General features: G+C 46.4%; 1 long non-coding RNA gene across 1 annotated transcript in view; it reads right to left on the reverse strand.

Annotated features, from left to right (window-relative positions):
* Nucleotides 1–23,116, reverse strand: part of LOC126416472 (uncharacterized) — a 63,806-nt gene that overhangs the window by 32,526 nt on the left and 8,164 nt on the right. The window contains exon 2 of the long non-coding RNA XR_007575463.1: nucleotides 2,475–2,701. This is a non-coding gene — a long non-coding RNA (uncharacterized LOC126416472). The remainder of the gene's footprint in view (nucleotides 1–2,474; nucleotides 2,702–23,116) is intronic.

Raw genomic sequence — 23,116 nt, forward strand, 5'->3', positions numbered from 1 at the left:
TTCATGGTGTATATGCGTCTGGGTAGTCTGAATATCGTCGTGGTATTCCTGCTAACCCTAAGAAGCGTTGAGGGAAGAATGTTAAGTTTATTCCAATAACTATAATTGTGAACTGGATTTTTAATCATGTAGTGTTTATAGTTAATCCTGTAAATAGTGGGTATCATTGAATAACACCTCCAATAATTGCAAATACTGCTCCTGTAGATAGGACATAATGGAAGTGGGCTACTACATAATACGTGTCATGTAATACAATATCGAGTGATGAGTTTGCTAGTAATACTCCTGTTAATCCACCAGTTGTAAATAGGAACATAAATCCTAGAGCTCATAATAATGGTGGGTTCAACTTGAATTTAGTTCCACATAATGTAGCTAGTCATCTAAATACCTTAATTCATGTAGGTACAGCAATAATTAGTGTTGCTGATGTGAAGTATGCTCGCGTGTCAACATCCATTCCTACTGTAAATATATGGTGTGCTCATACAATAAATCCTATTAATCCAATTGATAACATGGCGTAAATTATACCTAACGTTTCAAATGATTCAATTTTTCCTCTTACTTGACATACGATGTGTGAAATAATACCAAATCCGGGTAAAATTAGAATGTAAACTTCTGGGTGCCCAAAGAATCAGAACAGGTGTTGATATAGAATTGGACCTCGTCCTCCTGCAGGGTCAAAGAATGATGTATTTAGGTTTCGGTCTGTTAATAATATAGTAATAGCTCCTGCTAAAACTAGAAGTGAAAGAAGGGCTGTAATAGCTACAGACCAAACAAAGGTGTTTGGTCTAAAGTTATGCTTTCTGATCGTACATTAATTGCTGTTGTAATAAAGTTTACTGCACCAAGAATTGATGATACACCTGCTAAGTGTAGTGGAAAATGGCTATATCTACAGATGCACCCCCGTGTGCAATAGCTCCTGCTAGAGGTGGGTAAAGTGTTCATCCTGTACCAGCACCGTTATCTACTATAGAAGATGTAAGAAGTAGGGTTAATGAGGGTGGTAGTAGTCAAAACTTTATATTATTTATTCGTGGGAATGCTATATGCGAATCGTGTCATAAACTATTCTTGTGCGTTAAGGTTATGTGCTGCAGTGCTACATCCATTATAAATTACAACTGCACCTGTGTATGTTGCATGGAAACAAAACAGCAACGGTAAATGCATGATTTAAAGTAAAAAAAATTCTCAATCTACTTCTTTAAAAATCGTGCCGTTTTTGTCTTTTGTAGGTAGAGGAAACGGAGGTAAGGCGGCACTGATCAGTAAATAATGTCCAGGGGAATACTTCACTTCGCTTCTTGTCAACGGTGGCTACGGGGAGGTAACTGGCTAATCAGTCAATGATATCTTTGTGGGATCAAAATCATCACAAACGTTACAAATAGATTGGACTTTCACGTACGTGTCGTTGTGCTGATACTGATGTAACGTGTCAAGTTATATACGAGAGTTGGAACTTAAATAGTGGCAACTATTTATTCACAACCGATACAAAAGAGTTACATGTTTGCACCTGTTACTGTCCTTCAAATCAGTCACCAGCGTTGTGTAGAACCTGTTGCCAGCGATGTAGAAGGCGTAGTATACCGTTAGCAGAGCCTGTTCTGTTGATGGTGCGAATGCAGCGGTTTACTGCCTGTTGAATCTCTGAAACAGTTCTGAAACGAATGCCACGAAGTAGTTCCTTCATCTTCGGAATCAAATCAAAGTCACAAGGACTTAAGTCCGGGCAGTATGGTGGATGGCACAGTACTTCCCAGTCCCATCGACCGAACAGAGCAGCCACAGCTTGCGCTATGTGCCCCCGCGCATTGTCGTACAAAATAATGGGTGGGTTGCGCAGAAAGTGTCACCGCTTCTTTCGCAAAGCTGGTCGCAGGTGATGCTCCACAAACGAACAGTTATACGACCGACATAGGGAGAAACGATCACCGTGATAAGATAGGGAAACTAAGAGCTCGCATGGAAAGATATGGGTGTTCTTGTTTTCTGCGCTATATACGAGATTGGAATAATGGAGAATTGTGAAGGTGGTTGGATGAACCCTCAGCCAGGCACTTAAATGTGATTTGCAGAGTATCCATGTAGATGTAGTAGAGTATCCGTGTAGATGTAACTGTAGATAAATCATTACAATAAGGAATAGTGTAGTCCAAGCTGGGTTACAAATTATAGTGATAACGATAAGCAACCCTAACCATGCAGGATGTCTCAGCCAATAAGAAAATAGCCTACTGTTTATACATTACCCAACTGACCGATTGGAAGGGGGCACGGGGAGGGGGAATGGGAGGATGGAGGTGGTTTCATAAAAATTGCAACATTGTGAGAGCATGCTTGCGTCTGCGCCACAGCTGTCCCCAACATAGGCAACCAGAAACTGCCTGCACCCAGACGCAGTTATTTCCCTTACTTATTACCTATTGATTAATGAAATGAAAGCAACTTACCGTACCACTTACAGCTTACGAAATCTTTCCTGATTTCCGCTGCAACTTCTCTCCAAGCTTTTTTTTTTTCAGAATCGTCACCAAGTTCTTTTCTCCACAGTACCTTCCGTTTTTCTACTTCTGCTATTAATTTTTTAATAATTGGATCTTGGCTCTCCTTCGTTGCGTTACTCATGATTTCTTGGAACTACGGGCAGCAGTCACTGGCGACCAGCACAGGGAATCACCTGGAATTGGTTACAAACTGGTTACTAATGAGTTTTTAGTTCTGAAACGCCATGAGGGCTTCATATTACAATCTAACGAGAAGTGAATCCCAAACCAATCCCCGCCATTAACCAGTTGCTTTTGGTAGCTCTGTGAAAGAAATGTTCTGGTACACATTGTTTTACTGTTTCTCAAAATATTCGCCTTTAAAATCTGTGTAATATCATATGTTTCCAAACTCTGGAGACATTTTCTATACGTTGATGTGGGTGACGAAATGTGCTGTCAGGCATTTTATACAGTATGTGATCAAAAGTGTCCGGACACTCCCAAAAACATAACTTTTTCATATTAGGTGCATTATGCTGCCACCTACTGCCAGGTACTCCATATAGGCAAGCTCAGTAGTCATTAGACGTCGTGAGAGAGCAGAACGGGGCGCTCAGCAGAACTCACGGACTTCGAACATGGTCAGATGATTGGGTGTCACTTGTGTCATTCGTCTATACGCGAGATTTCCTCACTCCTAAACATCCCTAGGTCCAATGTGATAGTGAAGTGTAAACATGAAGGGACACGTACAGCACAAAAGCGTACAGGGGGCTTGCACCCCTTGTTGTTTTGCGTGGCATTATCACAGCATAGGCCTACATTGATGTTTTAAGCACCTTCTTGCTTCCCACTGCTGAAGAGCAATTCGGGGATGGCGATTGCATCTTTCAACACGATCGAGCACCTGTTCATAATGCATGCCCTGTGGCCGAGTGGTTACACAACAGTAACATCGCTGCAATTGACTGGCTTGCACAGAGTCCTGACCTGAATCCTATAGAAAACCTTTGGTATGTTTTGGAACGGCGACTTCATTCCAGGCCTCAGCGACCGACATCGATACCTCTCCTCAGAGCAGCACTCCGTGAAGAATGGGCTGCCATTCCCCAAGAAACTTTCCAGCACGTGACTGAATGTATGCCTGCGAGAGTGGAAGCTGTCATCAAGGCTGAGGGTGGGCCAACACCACATTGAATTCCAGCATTATCAATTGAAGGCACCACGGACTTGTAATTCATTTTCAGTCAGGTGTCCGGTTACTTTTGATCACATAGTGTATTTTTTTGGGAGGGGGTGGGGCTGGGGGAGGGTCAAATAGCGTTTGAGTATCATCTTTTGGCCAATGGTCTCCTGAGTCGGGGACTCCCCAAGGAGCACCATTTCATAGTATCAGATGCCTAAGCAGCTCCAGCGCCAGTCGTCCCCAGCAGTATTTCCCATTAGTAAGTTAGCTGAGCAAAGACTGCCACGCCAGAGCCACATCACTTGTGCCCTATTACATCATTCGAGCCGACCGCAGTGGTCGAGCGGATCTAGGCGCTTCAGTCGGGAACCGCGAGACTGCTACGGTCGCAGGTTCGAATCCTGCATCGGGCATGGATGTTTAAGTAGTGCTAAGTTCTAGGGGACTGATGACCTCAGATGTTAAGTCCCATAGTGCTCGGAGCCATTCGAACCATTTGAACATTATTCAACGCCGGCAGTACTGTGGCAACATCCATAAACTACTTACTAGCTGTTACATTGTAGCTAAATGGACACTTTGGAGCAGGGCAACAGAGGGAGAGGAGCAGACTGCAGCTATTTGTTAACAATGAATTACGCTAAGTCACGTCACTCGAGTTCTTTTACATCATTTGAGACACCGGCAAGTATGTAAGTACTCCCACAATTTTTTTTACGTATTTTTTTTATCAACGTCGCGTCATCGTCATAATGCTCACAACCAATCACAATACGCGATTTATATATCATTATTCTAACAACAAAAAATAAACAGATAAACGATAAACACAGCGTCACAAACAATACACACTTACTTGGTCTTCCCTGGATTATACTTCACAGAAACACATCACCCTCAGTCCACAGCCTCTTTCTGCCTGCATAGCTCTGGCTGTCGTATCACAGCCGGCTTGTGTTCACTTTGCAAACACTTTGCTTAAAAACAAAATACGTTGAGGCTTGGTTGTCAACGAGTTAGCTGAGCAAAGGCTGTTGCTGCTGCTCCAGCCTCCGACCAGAAACAAAACGAACGTCTACATCTACATCTACATACATACTCCGCAACTCACCTGACGGTGTGTGACGGAGGGTACCCTGAGTACCTCTATCGGTTCTCCCTTCTATTCCAGTCTCTTATTGTTCGTGGAAAGAAGGATCGTCGGTATGCCTCTGTGTGGGCTCTAATCTCTCTGATTTTATCCTCATGGTCTCTTCGCGAGATATACGTAGGAGGGAGCAATATACTGCTTGACTCCTCGGTGAAGGTATGTCCTCGAAACTTTAACAAAAGCCAGTACCGAGCTACTGAGCGTCTCTCCTGCAGAGTCTTCCACTGGAGTTTATCTATCTCCGTAACGCTTTCGCGATTACTAAATGATCCTGTAACGAAGCGCGGTGCTCTCCGTTGTATCTTCTCTATCTCTTCTCTCAACCCTAAGTGGTACGAATCCCCCACTGGTGAGCAGTATTCAAGCAGTGGGCGAACAAGCGTACTGTAACCTACTTCCTTTGTTTTCGGATTGCATTTCCTTAGGATTCCTCCAATGAATCTCAGTCTGGCACCAGCTTTACCGACGATCAACTTTATATTATCATTCCATTTTAAATCACTCCTAATAAGTACTCCTAGATAATTTATGGAATTAACTGCTTCCAGTTGCTGACCTGCTATATTGTAGCTAAATAATAAGGATCTTTCTTTCTATGTATTCGCAGCGCATTACACTTGTCTACATTGAGATTCAATTGCCATTCCCTGCACCATGCGTCAATTCGCTGCAGATCCTCCTGCATTTCAGTACAATTTTCCATTGTTACAACCTCTCGATATACCGCAGCATCATCCGCAAAAAGCCTCAGTGAACTTCCGATGTCATCCACAAGGCCATTTATGTATATTGTGAACAGCAACGGTCCCACGACACTCCCGTGCGGCACACATGAAATCACTCTTACTTCAGAAGACTTCTCTCCATTGAGAATGACATGCTGCGTTCTGTTATCTAGGAACTCTTCAATCCAATCACACAATTGGTCTGATAGTCCATGTGCTCTTACTTTGTTCATTAAACGACTGTGGGGAACTCTATCGAACGCCTTGCGGAAGTCAAGAAACACGGCGTCTACCTGGGAACACGTGTCTATGGCTCTCTGAGTCTCGTGGACGAATAGCGCGAGCTGGGTTTCACACGATCGTCTTTTTCGAAACCCATGCTGATTCCTACAGAGTAGATTTCCAGTCTCCAGAAAAGTCATTATACTCGAACGTAATACTTGTTCCAAAATTCTACAACTGATAGACGCTATAGGTCTATAGTTCTGCACATCTGTTCGACGTCCCTTCTTGAAAACGGGGATGACCTGTGCCCTTTTCCAATCCTTTGGAACCCTACGCTCTTCTAGAGACCTTCGGTACACCGCTGCAAGAAGGGGGGTAAATTCCTTCGCGTACTCTGTGTAAAATCGAACTGGTAATACGCTCTGGCTTCGTCCTCCCGGGATCATCGGCCACAGAAAAACATTACCCATCACGTCGAATGCTCTGCTCCACCCAGCGCAGTATAGCAGCCCGCCCGCGTGCTCAGCTGCAGCTCGAGACACACCGCTATGTCTCCCGCACCGTAGTATGGGAAATAAAACAAAATAAGTGTTTTTTGCCGTCCTCAGTGACCAGTCTGCGATCTGCCTGCAGAAAGAGAGAGGACTAACGCTAGAGGCTGCCTCGAGCCAAAGTTCTTTCCCAGAGACATGGGTCACCCACGAACCGGGGACCAAGCGATACGCATTTCATTTCTCGGAAACCATTTCCAATGCTTCCTTGTCAGTATTACCGTATATTCCTCGTGCTAACACATTGCCTTTCTAATAGAGGAGAAACGGTAGCTTTGCCTTGACTCCACGTCTCGCAGGGACCCACTTGGAGAAATTACTACATAAATATCGGTTAAACGACCCACGTATCTCCTTCTTTAACGTTAGTGACCGTCCATATCCAATCGCTACTCACAGTCCACTCGAGCATAGATTTTTGAAGAAGCGCAATGTTATCACAAAACGTATCTGTAATGTGTGTCGGCACTTTTAAATTCTTCTTTATGTTAGGGAGTGCACCACTTGAGAGTTGGCATGAGCCGCCTCTCATATTTCTGTCTTACTCTGAGTAATTCGATTTTCGTCTCTAATTGCATGCAGTGAAAAGTTGCTATTCCTTCACATGTGGAGTTCCCACGCAGCGTCTCCCGCCACCCGGGTGGTCTGGTGACAGGTGGGGTCTGCTGATCTTGAAACGGTTAAGCCGACGGCTGTGAGGGGTCAAGTGGATGCTTTCCAGACGCCGACATTGTCATAAAAGCGGGGGCGACACGCCCCACAGGGGCCTGACGGAGCGGCTGGGCTAGAGATTCCGTTACTTCGTAGAAACTTAGTGAAAACGCTTTCTGACGGGCTACCAGCGAGATGTGGGAATGACGTGGGAATGACTTGTGTTCCCAGGCAGTCTTGGTGGGCAAATTCCCGCGTTTTCTGCAAAATCATAACTGTGATTGGTTTGCTCAGGAGATAGCTCCGTGACGTAGCAAAATCGGCGAAGAAATTGGCGCCAAGTATCTCCATTGGTGGAATAGTAGTGCTCCGGCAATAGAGGGGAATTTTCCGCCGGTTTTCGAGTTGCTGATTGGAACGTTTAACCACGGCCACTGTCTTGGGGGTGGGAATGTTCTGTGTTCGGCTTGTACGGGTGCTCTTGAGAGGGTCGGCTCTCGGCTTTGTCGGAATAGGTTACAAGACTGAGCTCTCGCTGCTCTGGACAGCCTGCCTTCCGTTGGCTGTCTAATATACTTTCATTTAATTGTAACTGTTTGACGAAGTTGCTGAAGTTTCGACTTCAACGTAACTGTCAGAGTACAGTTGGCAATTGAGCGTTCTGTGTACAAGCGGCCTATGTTGTCTGTCTTGAGCAGTTTTGGCTAAAGTTGACTGTACTGGAGTTACTGTGTGACTTCTCTTGTTAAAATCACTCACTGTACCGTCAGTGATTGTGTAGGGAGCCTTCTTCGTCTCCCTCAGAGGCGTATTTGTGCTGCTAGGAACAACCAGACCAGGAGAATTTGTTTCGGGCTATACTCACGACATTATCATCACCACGATGGGACGTTGAAGCAACCAGCCATCGCCTCCGGTATGCCAGGTCATGTCCTTGCAGTTAAGAAGACAGCTTGGTAATGTACGCCCGCAGCACCGGAAAATCAGGGAATGTTGCTAGGTGATAATCAGAGCTCAGGAGAGCGCGCCTGTTCTGTTGTCTGAGTTATCACTACTGTAGCACCAATTAATGTTGGGTTAGCTGGGTTTTCTCTTAAGATTTAAGTTGCAAGGAATTGGCTCCACATACCACTTGGTCATAAATGTCACAACCTAGTTTATGGACAACTTCACTCTCACAGCATTTAATTGAGTAGCCAATTTGATGTATTGTAAATGTTTCATGTGTTTTGTTTATTATTTTGAGTTTAGTCATACTAAATCAAATTGTTATTTTGGACAGAACTTTCATTCTGTTAATCGGTAGAGCTACCCTTTCGTTTCTCACTACGTTAATAAAACTTTCTTTTATCTAATTAATTTCTATCCAATTAAATTATTGCAGGTGCCAAACTCTTTTCTACTCCACTTGCAGGGTCGATTACAGTCAGTTCGCGTTTCTTCTTAATCCATGTGCAACAGCAAAAGTCGGAGTTAGAAAAGGGGGGGCTTAGAGCATCATTTCCATATGAAGATTCGAGAAGAATTTAGTTTAAATACACTGATAGCCCCGGCACCTCGCACATTCTCGATGTAATTTATCTTGCCAATATTAGGAACAACCCTGTCCAGTAAAAATCGCAAACCGAAGCGGTCGTCTGTTGGTCTTGTTTACCTTCTTCCTTCCGCTCCCTAATAGCTGACGGATGTTTAGCGCTTTGGAGGAGGAGGAATCGGTGTTGATACTTCATCACAGAGAACAGATTTCATTGTAGCTCTGTCCTTTAATACTCTAAAGAACTAATATGGTGGCACTCTAGCGAGTTACCAAAGAGCAGCATCTGTTCCATACGTTGTAAATACTGCTTGGCGGAGTCTAATACATTTACATAGTCCAATTTGTTCCCAGATACCAAATTATAAGGGGCTGTAAGCTGTTAGGCAACCATTTGCTTAATACTCCGGTAGCTACATGTGTTTCTTTTCCGCCTGGCGGAACTCGACCACAATTAGTGTTCTTGCAGGATTGCATTTACGAGTCACATATATCATAGGCGCAAACTCATAAATAATTTTGCTTGGATCATTTGCGTAAATATCGTGTTGTTGTACGTTAATAGTAAACCGATACATACATACACTATGTGATCGAAAGTATCCGGACACCTTACTGAAAATGACTTGGGTTTCTTGAAGAATGGCAGCCCAATCTTCACGGAGTACTGAGGAGAGATATCGATGTCGGTCGGTGAGGTCTGGCACGAAGTCGGCGTTCCAAAACATACCAAAGGTTTTCTATAGGATTCAGGTCAGGACTCTGTGCAAGCCAGTCAATTGCAGCGATGTTACTGTTGTGTAACCACTCGGCCACAGGGCATGCATTATGAACAGGTGCTCGATCGTGTTGAAAGATGCAATCGCCATCCCCGAATTGCTCTTCAGCAGTGGGAAGCAAGAAGGTGCTTAAAACATCAGTGTAGGCCTATGCTGTGATAACGCCACGCAAAACAACAAGGGGTGCAGGCCCCCTCCATGAAAAACACGACCACACCATAACAGCACCACCTCCGAATTTTACTGTTGGTACAACACACGCTGGAAGATGATATTCATCGTGCATTCGTCATACCCACACTCTGTCGTCGGATCGCCACACTGTGTACCGTGATTCGTCACTCCAGACAACGTTAATCCACTGTTTAATCGTACAATGTTTACGATCCTTACAACAAGCGAGGCGTCGTTTGGCATTTACCGGCATGATGTGGGGTTATGAGCAGCCGCTCGACCATAAAATCCAAGTTTTCTCACCTCCCGCGTAACTGTTATAGTTCTTGTAGTGGATCCTGATGCAATTTGGAATTCCTGTGTGATGGTCTGGATAGATGTTTGCCTATTACACATTACGGCCCTCTTCAACTGTCGGCGGTCTCCGTCAGTCATGGGACGAGGTCGGCCTCTACGCTTCTGTGCTGTACGTGTTCCTTCAAGTTTCCACTACACTATCACATCGGAAACAGTGGACCTAGGGATGTTTAGGAGTGTGGGAATATCACGTACAGACGAATGACACAAGTGACACCCAATCACCTGGCCACGTTCGAAGTCCGTGAGTCCATGAGTTCCGCGGAGCGCCCCGTTCTGCTCTCTCACGATGTATAATGACTACTGAGGCCGCTGATATGGAGTACCTGGCAGTAGGGAGCGGCAAAATGCACCTAATATGGAAAACGTATGTTTTTGGGGGGTGTCCGGATACTTTTGATCACAGAGTGTATGTGATGGTACGTATTATTATTAATCCACAGATAAATTTTCATAACAAACACTGTAGTGAGCAGCTTGTGTCTTTGAAATTCTGTAGATCATTCGAAGTTACGTTAATAACGATGGTCATAATCGGATGTAAGGGAAAAGCCGGCCGTTGTGGCCGAGCGGTTCCAGTCGCTTTAGTCTGGAATCGCGTGACCGCTACGGTCGTAGGTTCGAATCCTGCCTCGGACATGCATGTGTGTGATGTCCTTAGGTTAGTTAGGTTTAAGTAGTTCTAAGTTCTAGGGGACTGATGAGCTCAGATATTAAGTCCCATAGTGCTCAGAGGTATTTGTGGTGGGAAAGCAAACGAGACGCAATACAGAGAGAGAGAGAGAGAGAGAGAGAGAGAGAGAGAGAGAGAGAGAGAGAATATGTTCAACGTGGACTGTGATTACATTATGTCACCGCCTTCGTGTATCTGGCACAGCGATCATACGAGGGATCAGGATGAGCGAAACGAACTAGATGTAAGAATATGAGGCGACCTAATGTTGGATACGTAAAGCATATTCTGGATTCAGATTCGCATTCAGTAATGCACTAACGGCGCTAATACGTTATTAACGCTTCATTTTGCTCGAGGTAATTGATTGTAATAGTGCGTCCACTGCTCGCTGCTGTTCTTAGACGGGGTGGCAGATTTCCGACGTGCTTATCACCTGGCTCCTGACGTGCGGGTGACTCATGTCTGTGTGAGAGAACTTTGGCTCGAGCCAGCCATTAGCGTCAGTTCTCTCTCTTTCTGCAGGCAGATCGTCGACTGGTCACTGGGGACTGCAAAACACGCACATTTTGTTCAAATAAAATGAGTTTCCTGTCCTACACTATGGTGTGGGAGACGTAGCGGAGTGCGTACAGCTACAGTCGAGCACGCGAGCGTGCTGCGATGTGACGCTGGCTGGAGCAAAGAGCTCGACATGACTGGTAACGTTTTTCTGTGTATTGTTTTGTGATGCTGTGCTTCTTGCTTCTGGTTGGAGGCTGTAGCAGCACCAGTCTTTGCTCAGATAACTCGCTGACAACCTCGCCTCACAAAATTTTCTAAGTATCTGAACTATGGCTGGGGTGGGGGGTACATAGTGGTGAACACAGGCCAGCTACGATGCGACAGCCAGAGCTGTGCGGGCAGAGGGGAGGCTGTGGCCTCAAGCGTGATGTCCTCTACATCTACATCTACATGATCACTCTCTAATTCACATTTAAGTGCTTGGCAGAGGGTTCATCGAACCACAATCGTACTATCTCTCTACCATTCCACTCCCGAACAGCGCGCGGGAAAAAAGAACACCTAAACCTTTCTGTTCGAGCTCTGATTTCTCTTATTTTATTTTGATGATCATTCCTACCTATGTAGGTTGGGCTCAACAAAATATTTTCGGATTCGGAAGAGAAAGTTGGTGACTGAAATTCCGTAAATAGATCTCGCCGCGACGAAAAACGTCTTTGCTTTATGACTTCCATCCCAACTCACGTATCATATGTGCCACACTCTCTCCCCTATTACGTGATAATACAAAACGAGCTGCCCTTTTTTTGCACCCTTTCGATGTCCTCCGTCAATCCCACCTGGTAAGGATCCCACACCGCGCAGCAATATTCTAACAGAGGACGAACGGTTGTAGTGTAAGCTGTCTCTTTAGTGGACTTGTTGCATCTTCTAAGTGTCCTGCCAATGAAACGCAACCTTTGGCTCGCCTTCCTCACAATATTATGTATGTGGTCATTCCAACTGAAGTTGTTCGTAATTTTAACACCCAGGTACTTAGTTGAATTGACAGCCTTGAGAATTGTACTATTTATCGAGTAATCGAATTCTAACGGATTTCTTTTGGAACTCGTGTGAATCACCTCACACTTATCGTTATTTAGCGTCAACTGCCACCTGCCACACCATACAGCAATCTTTTCTAAATCGCTTTTCAACTGGTACTGGTCTTCGGATGACCTTACTAGACGGTAAATTACAGCATCATCTGCGAACAACCTAACAGAACTGCTCAGATTGTCACCCAGGTCATTTATATAGATCAGGAACAGCAGAGGTCCCAGGACGGTTCCCTGGGGAACACCTGATATCACTTCAGTTTTACTCGATGATTTGCCGTCTATTACTACGAATTGCGACCTTCCTGACAGGAAATCACGAATCCAGTCGCAGAACTGAGACGATACCCCATAGGCCTGCAGTTTGATTAGAAGTCGCTTGTGAGGAACGGTGTCAAAAGCTTTCCGGAAATCTAGAAACACGGAATCAACTTGAGATCCCCTGTCGATAGCGGCCATTACTTCGTGCGTTGCACAAGAACGATGTTTTCTGAAACCATGCTGATTGCGTATCAATAGATTATTTCCTTCAAGGTGATTCATAATGTTTGAATACAGTATATGCTCCAAAACCCTACTGCAAACCGACGTCTATGATATAGGTCTGTAGTTCGATGGATTACTACTACTACCCTTCTTAAACGCTGGTGCGACCTGCGCAATTTTCCAATCTGTAGGTACAGATCTACCGGTGAGCGAGCGGTTGTATATGATTGCTAATTGTATCAGCGTAATCTGAAAGGAACCTAATCGGTATACAATCTGGACCTGAAGACTTGCCCGTATCAAGCGATTTGAGTTGCTTCGCAACCCCTCCTGTGACGTATCATCCAAGGAAAGCGAGGGAAGTGTGTGTTGTTTTTGACGCTGTGCTTCTTGTTCGTCGGTGCATTTCTTGCTAGAATAATGATAAATTGACCAGCCAGAACAAATTACCTCCGACCTACTATCGATATAAACCCATCCAGGCAAAAGCAACGTCAACCGGCGAGGAATCACTGCTATTCACACACGCACGGCGCATCTAATTCCAGGGAGCTTGCTGTCCGTGCGAACAGTGGTGAAGGCGCGCAATCTATCTGAGTTTTAATTAAGTTAACATTGTGATGGGCCAGAGATTCGGCGAGAACATTTCGGAAACTGAGTGACTTGTTGTGTGTTCAAGGCGTGAAACAGGGCTGAAACCACATCCAGACATCGTGGGCTTGCGTGGCCACCCCCTGTCGTAGGCTGGGAAGACTGGTGAAATGGTAAAACAGGACAAGCGGCGGACTGTGGCAGACCTAACACCAGACTTTCATGCTGGGCGGAGTACGAGTGTGTCCGAATATACAGTGCACCATTTACAATAAACGATTGCCTCCGCAGCTGACAACCCATGCATGTGCGAATGTTAGCACCACGACATCGGCAACTATGAACGAAATTGGCACATAACCATCGGCATTCGACGTCGGCACAGCGGCAGAGTATTCAATGGTAAGATGAATTGCGATACTTTCTTCAACATGCCGATGAAAGGGCGCGAATTCATCAGAACAGCTGCTTGGCGCATACACTACTGGCCATTAAAATTGCTACACCACGAAGATGACGTGCTACAGACGCGAAATTTCACCGACAGGAAGAAGACGCTGTGATATGCAAATGATTAGCTTTTTAGAACATTCACACAAGGTTGGCGCCGGTGGCGACACCTACAACATGCTGACATGAGGAACGTTTCCAATCGATTTCTCATACACAAACAGCAATTGACCGGCGTTCCTTCGTGAAACGTTGTTGTGATGCCTCGTGTAAGGAGGAGAAATGCGTACCATCACGTTTCCGACTTTGATAAAGGTCGGATTGCAGCCTATCGCGATTGCGGTTTATCGTATCGCGACATTGCTGCTCGCGTTGGTCGAGATCCAGTGACTGTTAGCAGAATATGGAATCGGTGGGCTCAGGAGGGTAATACGGAACGCTATTCTCGATCCAAACGGCGTCGTATCACTAGCAGTCGAGATGACAGGCATCTTATCAGCATGGCTGTAACGGATCGTGCAGCCACGTCTCGATCCCTGAGTCAACAGATGGGGTCGTTTTCAAGACAACAACCAACTGCACGAACAGTTCAACAACGTTTGCAGCAGCATGGACTATCAGCTCGGAGACGATGGCTGCGGTTACCCTTGACACTGCATCACAGACAGGAGCGCCTGCGAAATGGTGTAATCAAGGACGAACCTTGGTGCATGGCAAAACGTCATTTTTTCGGATGAATCCAGGTTCTGTTTACAGCATCATGATGGTCGAATCCGTGTCTGGCGACATCGCGGTGAACGCACATTGGAAGCGTGTATTCGTCATCGCCATACTGGCGTATCACCCGGCGTGATGCTATGGGGTGTGTTCGACTGCTGCCCTGGCCACCACATGCTCCAGATCTCTCACCAATTGAAAACGTCTGGTGAATGGTGGCTGAGCAACTGGCTCGTCACAATACGCCGGTCACTACTCTTGATGAACTGTGGTATCATGTTGAAGCTGCATGGTCAGCTGTACCTCTACACGCCATCCAATCTCTGTTTGACTCAATGCCCAGGTGTATCAAGGCCATTATTACGGCCAGAGGTGGTTGTTCTGGGTACTGATTCTTCAGGATCTATGCACCCAAATTGCGTGAAAATATAATGACATGTATGTTCTAGCATAATATATTTGTCCAATGAATACCCGTTTACCATCTGCATTTCTTCTTATTGTAGCAATTTTGATGGTCAGTAGTGTATACTGTGGGATGGCGATCTGCTGGCGGCAACTTCATTATGCTCCAGGGAACATTCACGTGGAAATCCTCTGTTCCAGTGGAACTCGTGCAAGGCACCATGGAGGCCAAACACTATCGTACACTGGTTCCAGACCAAGTACAGCCCTTCATGGTGATCATGTTTCCCGACGACAGTGGCATTTTCCACAAGATAATGCGCCATGTGACGAGGCCAGGAGTGTGATGGAGTCGTTCGAGGAACACCGTGGCGAGTGCCAGTAGATGTGCTGGCCCACCAACCCCCCAAGATCTAAACCTGATCACACACACTTGGGCTGTAATTGAAAGTGCCGTCAGAACTCATTGCCGTCCTCTCTGGAATATCTGGAAATTAGGTGACTTGTGTGTGTGCAGATGTGGTGCCAACTCCCTCCAGCGACCTACCAAGGCCTCATTGCTTCCATGACACGCGTCGCCGCTGTTATCTGTGCTAAAAGTGAACATACTAGCTTTAAGGTAGGTAGGTGGTGAGAATGTTCTGCCTGCCCAGTGTAAATTGCACGTTGTGATTGGTGCAAGCATAATGACGACAAGGCGATGCTGGAAAAAATACGTAAACAATTTTGGGGGTACTTACATTTCAGCCTTTGTCTCGAATGACGTAACTGAACTTAAGTGAAGTGCCTTACTGGTGTCTGAAATGAATTGTCTTAGCGTAATTTATTATTAACAAATAGCTGCAGTCTGATCCAGTGCCTATGTAATCCTGCTCCAGGGTATCCTTTTTGCTCAATGTAAAGCTAGTAATTCGTAGGTGCTGCGTCGAATAATGCGTTAGATCAGAAGTGATGTGAGTTTGGTGAGGCAATATTTGCTGGGCTAACTGCCGATGGAGAATACGGATAGATATGCAGCAAAGTGTTCGAAGTAGTTACATATGTTAAAGGTACGGCTTCCGCATTGCAACTGAAACTCGTTGATGTTCCGGGGGAAGATACACGGCTATACTGCGACGTTTCTCGCGCCGGACCTCGTCCCTTTCTGACGCCGGTTTTTAGAAGACAAGCCTTTGATACAGTACATGGATTGTGCCATCCACGGGTAAGCCCGACATTCCGCCTAGTATCGCAACGTTTCGTGTGGCCGGCCATACAAAAAGACTGCCGCGAGTGGTTCCGATCTTGTCTCCAGTGCCAACGCTGCAAGATTAACCGCCATGTACACGCACCGATCGGCGATTTTCCTGGTACCACCGCCCGCTTTGCCCACGTTCATTTGGATGTAGTTGGACCACTTCCACCTTCGAACGGACAAAGATATCTGTTTACAATGATCGACCGTTTTACACGTTGGCCGGAGGCAGTGCCGGTGGATAATATCACAGCAGACACATTAGCTTCCGCTTTTGCAATGACTTGGTTGGCAAGATTTGGGTGCCCACTACATATTACCACTGACCGCGGACGGCAATTTGAATCAGACCTGTTCTCACAGCTGGCCAAGTTCTGTGATTACACCCACCATAAGACCACAAATCATCACCCAGCAAGCAACGGAATGATCGAACGCTGGCACCGTTGTTTGAAGGCCGCGCTGATGTGCCACGAAGAAACCTGTACAACCGCACTACCAGTGATCTTGTTAGGCTTACGGACGACTTTCAAACCAGACCTGGGGTCGTCAGCGGCAGAACTGGTTTATGGAGAAACACTGCGCCTTCCTGGTGACCTTGTAGACGCTGATGCCACAGAGACAGTTGCTACTGGCCAGCCGGATTTCTTGCGACGCTTGAGGGACCATGTATCAAAGATTCACCCTCCGAAAGCACACGTCATGGCAAGCTGCCCACTTTCGTGCACCAGGACCTGGAACAGTGTCGTCACGTCATGCTCCGCACTGAGGGCGTTAAACCGCCTCTACAAGCTCCTTATTCTGGTCCATATGAAGTGCTACGGCGCAGTGCCCACACGATGGATATCCTAGTGAACGGCAAAACTACGACTGTTGCGTTGAATCGGGTTAAACCTGCGTATGTTTTTCCTGACACCCCACTAGCGGCACCTCGTCGTAGGCATCCACCTACCGCTGTTCCAGACATTGACGCCACATCTCCGGCGCCGGCTCTTCAACATCCGCCGCCCAACGCAGCACAACACCCGCCTCCTGACGCTGTTCCTTTCCCTCCGACGAGGACGACCCGTTCTGGACGTCGGGTGCACTTTCCGGCGCGGTATCTCGACGCCGACGCTCCGCTTCCGCCCGGGAGGTTGATGCAGCGACGCTGCCGTGCGCTAATTCAAACTCGCCGGTGTGTGTGTGTGTGTGTGTGTGTGTGTGTGTGTGTGTGTGTGTGTGTGTGCGCGTGTGTCAGTACAGTACTCTGCGGTCGTAATTACTGTACACGACGTTTGTGTAGTTCCGCGCCCAACCTCTAGAGGCGCTGTGTTTTCTAGCTTTTATATACGTTCTGTTTATTATTATCATTATTCCTTGTTTCTTGAGAATTGGTAGTTCCGTGCCTCCTGGCTTGTTTGGTCGAGTACTGTTTCCTCTCCAGTAACTACGGAAGTTTTCCCAGGATTAAGGATCTTTCTGTAGAGGCCGGAAGCAAATTTTATAACTCCGATCAGTCCAAGCATGCCGGGCGTCGTCAGATACCCGCTCGCAATAAAGTTATTGTTGCTGAACTGAAGGTCTTTATTCTTCTGAATCACGTTAAGCAAAGGTCGGACAGCCACCAGTTTAGCTGAACCCACGAATAACATAATGGAGCTCAAGTGGTGTGATGTGATGTAATTTTTCACTAGCGAACAGACTGTCTGCCTATTTGCTGGACACACAGCGCCTGTCTTTTGATTTCAGCTATAGTCTGGCTACTGCCATCACCGTGTTGTCGAACAGACTGTCTGCATTGGAGAGCAGTACATAATAATGTTAGACTGGCATTGTGGTTTTAATCCTACACACCAATAATTATTTCTTTGATCTACACCACTGTGAGTGTATTGGCGTTGCTGCTCAAGACAGATAAAGAAATATTAATCTTTTCAGCTACCTGTCAACGCCAATGCATGCTTGTAGAGATCTACTGGATATATGCTGGCTTGGCTAAATTGCCACTGTCCGCCATGTTCACAATACAGGGTGAAAAGTATTTAAACCGACAAACTCCGGGAGGCTGTAGGGGACATCAAAACAAATATTTTCCCCTAATGTCATTTTTTCCTATGAGTATTATTAAAAACCGGTGGAGGCCGTATTACGATCTTCATTTGTTAGAGGGCGTATTACGCTCTTCAGTTGTAGGCAACTGCTGTCCACCAGTGTACTGTCCCTGTTTACTAATGGAACGATACACCTGGAGTGAGTACAGTGATATGGTTGGTGTGTATTACGTAGCGCACCACAATGGACGAGCTGCACAGCGGGTTTATCAACAACAATATCCTAATCGCCGTGTCCCGCATCATACGACCTTTGCTTCTGTGTACCAACATCTGTGTGAGACCGGGTCTTTTAACAGATTACCTGGGCAGGAATGCCGTCGCACGGTAAGAACGCTGCAATTTGAGGAATCTGTCTTGCAGCATGTGGCGAGGGATCCTTCAATCAGCTCTCGTGCAATTGCATGTAACATGGGGACGAATCAGACGAATGTAAGAACAGTCCTTCGAGAACAATTGTTACGTCCATTTCACGCCACGTGACCCGGACGCCGCCGCGCTGCCCGCTGACTGAGTTCGAGGGGCGTGCGCCGCGCTGCGCGACCGGCCGGGCCGCCGTCATCCGCCGCCGCCTGCCGCCATCGCCGACCGGCAGAGCCAGCGTCGTCCGCCGCCAACACATTTGCCGCCGCCCGAGAGTCCGGACGCCGCCGCCGCCCGCTGCAGCCACTGCACCACGCCGTCGCCGCCTCCATCGCCATGTAAGTCGACGCGATGCCTACAACTATAGCTTCGACGATCTTCCGCCGCTGGATTGAGAATCTTTGTGGCCATCCTTTTTTTTGTAACAATCATTAATTTTTCTGGTCACTAGCGTCCCATACATTTGTAAACATGCCGATGGGAACACGAGCGACGGAACGGGATACTCCCGCAGAGGCACTCGCCTCGCAAAACCCGCTCGAGGCCATAAATGCGCAAATGCGCCAGTTATTCGCACAAAATCAGGAGCTACTTGAGCAAAACCGCGTCTTGAAACAGACGCTGGAAGCTAGTGCGCGAACTTTCATACCTGAGGCTAGCTCCACCCCTGTAACAAATGCTCAAACAGACGCAACTAACACTAATTCTGTCTCTAATACAAACGCCACAATTTCTGCTAACATGGCGACTGTAAGCAATTTTCCTGCGGCTGATTTATTTCCCACCTTTTCTGGGAAGTCCCGCGAAAATGTGGCTATGTTCTTACAAAATATTGGTGATGTGGGTCGCACGTGTGCCTGGCCGGACGATCTATTAGTCAATGTAGCCAGACTGAAGTTGACAGGGGAAGCCCGAATGTTTATAGAAACGGTGGACGAATTGCGTGACACGCACGAATTTGAAGTATTGGCCCGCGGATTGACTACGCGTTATTCCGATGCCAGAGGTACCGCATATTACAGAGATCAATTATCAACCCTTAGGCAGAAGCCTAATGAGGATTCTGATGCCTTCGCAGACCGCATACGAGCAGTATCTTGTCGTACCTATAAGCTAGGCGAAAATACCAGTGAAAACAGAATTTTGCGCTCAGAAGCCGAAGCGCGTGCAATTGATGCATTTGTTCGCGGTATTGACCCCCGCATCGGAGGAGAAGTCAAAGCAGCCTCCCCCACTTCTCTGTTTGAAGCTGTTCGTTTGGCAATGCTACGCGAAGAGGTATTGCGTTTTTGCGCTGCCGCCCCGCGCCCATCGGACCCAGTACCGGTCCCAGCAAAAGAAGTATTTTGTCAGCGTTGTGGGAAGCCCAACCATACGGCAATGCGCTGTCGCGCGCCGTATTGCACTATTTGCCAGACAGTAGGTCATGCTAATAATGTTTGCCCCACAAAGTCTCCATTTTCTAATCAGATGCGCGGACACCGCCGCAACGCGGGGTCAAATCAGGGAAACGCTTGGGGGGCGGGTTCCGCCACCCACCCGCGCCCCCGACAAAAATAATACATCCGGTTAGGACCGAAAAATGTAAAGAGGTGGAACACGTTAGTCTAGTTGGCGTACTCGGGAACAAATTAGTTAGAATTTTAGTTGATACTGGTGCTCAAGTTAGTGTATTGTTTGTGGAGAAAAATGATCGAAGGGCGTTACAGCCACCCCGGTACCATATCAGTGGCCTTGGAGAGGAAGTAATTGTCCCTGCAGGTTCGTGTGTAGTGAATCTGCAAATAGACGAGGGTAAATACGGTCAGAGGATGGAAGTAGTAAGGCTAACGAAGGGTAAATTTGATATCATACTAGGGAATGACTTCCTGCACCGTTATCAGGAGATAGTGGATTATCGAACGCGAACTGTGCAGTTCGGTGAAGCAATTCACCGATTTGGCAGTGCGCACCCCCGTCAGACGCGAGGAAGCTGCGAAAGGCGCCGTTCACAGTCTCCCATAAAACAGCAGATGTGGGCGATAAAAACCACTGACCCTGTGAGGATAAAAGGCGGAAGTGGAAAGATTCTCTGGGTAGATGTCAAAAGTCAAGAACAGCCTAGGACAGACATTCTGGTTGACCCGCTCACCGACAAAGATGTTTTAGATCGTCAGTCAGTTCATACAAAGAGAAGTATCTGCCGACCGGAAAGGAGATGGTGGTGGTGGTGGTTAGTGTTTAACGTCCCGTCGACAACGAGGTCATTAGAAACGGAGCGCAAGCTCGGGTTAGGGAAGGATTGGGAAGGAAATCGGCCGCGCCCTTTCAAAGGAACCATCCCGGCATTTGCCTGAAACGATTTAGGGAAATCACGGAAAACCTAAATCAGGATGGCCGGAGACGGGATTGAACCGTCGTCCTCCCGAATGCGAGTCCAGTGTGCTAACCACTGCGCCACCTCACTCGGTCCGGAAAGGGGACAGAAGGGTTTTGCGATACCAGTAAGTATAGATAATTTTGGTGTAGAAGATGTTGTGATACCGAAGGGTACTATTGTTGCCAGTGGACAGGAAATTTTTGAGGAAATACGAGGAGCTAAGAAGCAGCGAGATAAAGATGAGAAAGGAAGGAGAGGAAAGAAATGTTCAGTTAGGGAAGTGCGATATGTCGCGTCGACGTTAAGGAGTCAGTTAGCAGAGAAGTTAGGTCATTTAAACAGTGAGGAGAAAAGGATGTTGCAGCCAGTATTAGAGCAATTTTCGTGGTTGTTTGAAGAGAGGCATTTTCTACCGGCTACGGATTTGGTTCAGCACGGAATTCCGACCGGAGAAGCTCGTCTTATTACGCCAGTAGTTCCACCCAAAAAAGCAAGAAAGAAGGTAATACAACCGCCTAGACAGCAACGTAGATATGCTCTAAGGTCAAACCCCTACGATTTGCGTTCCAGAAGGTAGATCTGAGATGGTATGTAAACAGTTGGAAAAGTCCTGTATGCAGAAAGAGAATTAATTGACGGAAAACACCGTAGTTACTATACCTTTAATTAAGTTTTGCATGTTAGTTATGAGTAGACATAAGAATTGGCAACCATTGGTAACTGGTAATAGAATTTGTCACATGTTAATGGAAGAGATTGAAGTAATGTAATCATTTTGTCCTCTGTCATTTATCGTCTCCAGTAATGTTATCGTAGCAGTCGAGTAGTAGAAACACAAATATTCTTAATCATGGAATTAAGGAGAAAGTTGTACTTGCCGATAGAATACGCTGAATTATGAATCAGTTGCTCTTGTACATGATAAATGGATTCACATTTCACCTGTTGCTTTAGGAATAGTGCACGAACACAGCTATTAAAGCTAACATGATCGTAATACGCCTTCATAACTGCCAGTAGATCAGTGACTACATGCTGCCGTCTACCTGTCCTTTGAAATACGCCATATTACATGTATGTTTTGCTAAATGATCACACAACGATAATAACAAGAATAAGTATGTCCAAGTTAAACAATAAATGGGTTACTCTAAAGTAAAAGGAGTCTTCCTCAAGTGCTATTTTATTGTTTTCATGATGCGATGTTGAACAGACAACAAGGTAAGGTTTTTGGTACCACGTATTTCTGTATATCAAATACCACGGAAGGAGTCGCGTAAATACCGCCGCTGCTGTCTACAGCTGTTCGCATGCGGCGAGTCCCGCCCCTCCCTGTCAGCTGGCGACGCGGCCCCCTTCCCTTCCATTCCCATCAGCGGCCTGCCGAGAGAGCGGCCATTGCAGTTCCCACGTCCCCACCCGCCGCCTCTGTCTTCGGCGCGTACAGTATCTGTACCTTTCTCCTAGCCCCTCCTCTCCACCCACCCTTCGCCCTGCACGCCACGTGCGCCAACCACGCTACACCTTCGTACATTCGTACGTTGCAGCTTAAACAGCAAACGTAAAGTGATAGTTATAGAAATAAAATCACCAGCTTAATATTGCCCTACAGATTTTATTAGTCTAATCTAAAGACGGGAATCTATGTGTATTCTCTATTTGAATTTCAGTATGGAACAAAAATCGTGAGAGAGAACTTTTCCTGGTACGCATTGTCTAAACCATCAGGATTAGTAAACGTTGGAATTTCAGATCGATCTCCGGCTATGTTGTATCACCACCACGGTTAATAAACGGATCTATATGGCGTCAAGAAAGCCGGCACTTGCCGCCATATCTGTCCTGTAAACGACCGCTGTGTGGGAAACGCGTAAGCCAAGGAGTTGTGTTTGGAATGCCATCGCAAAATAAAGCCTAACACCTGCCAGTTACCTAAATTTTAGAAGAACAGAGTGTTTAAATAAAATAATTGGAACCCGATAGTTTTGTGACCTCTAGCGATTTAAGTTATTAGAGTCCCTTAGAAAAGAACATCCTCCATGCATAACTGTCGTGAACAACATAAGATGACTCTGGAAGGAAATTTTGTGACTGTACCGAGAGGTTAACTCCACGCGTAGCAAGAGGACGGACCGAGCGTGGACGCCAGTTATGCCGCCGAGCCAGTGAAACCGGACGCGGCCGTACTGTCAGCTGTGCTGTAAGCAACTTACAATCTCACGAGCGCGACGCGTGTCGCACCTTAGCACCTCAAGCTGCACTGAATCTCAACACAGAAATTCTTAACCATTGTATAACGAAC

This window comes from Schistocerca serialis, chromosome 8 (genome assembly GCF_023864345.2).
Source record: "Schistocerca serialis cubense isolate TAMUIC-IGC-003099 chromosome 8, iqSchSeri2.2, whole genome shotgun sequence".
Lineage (NCBI taxonomy): Eukaryota > Metazoa > Arthropoda > Insecta > Orthoptera > Acrididae > Schistocerca > Schistocerca serialis.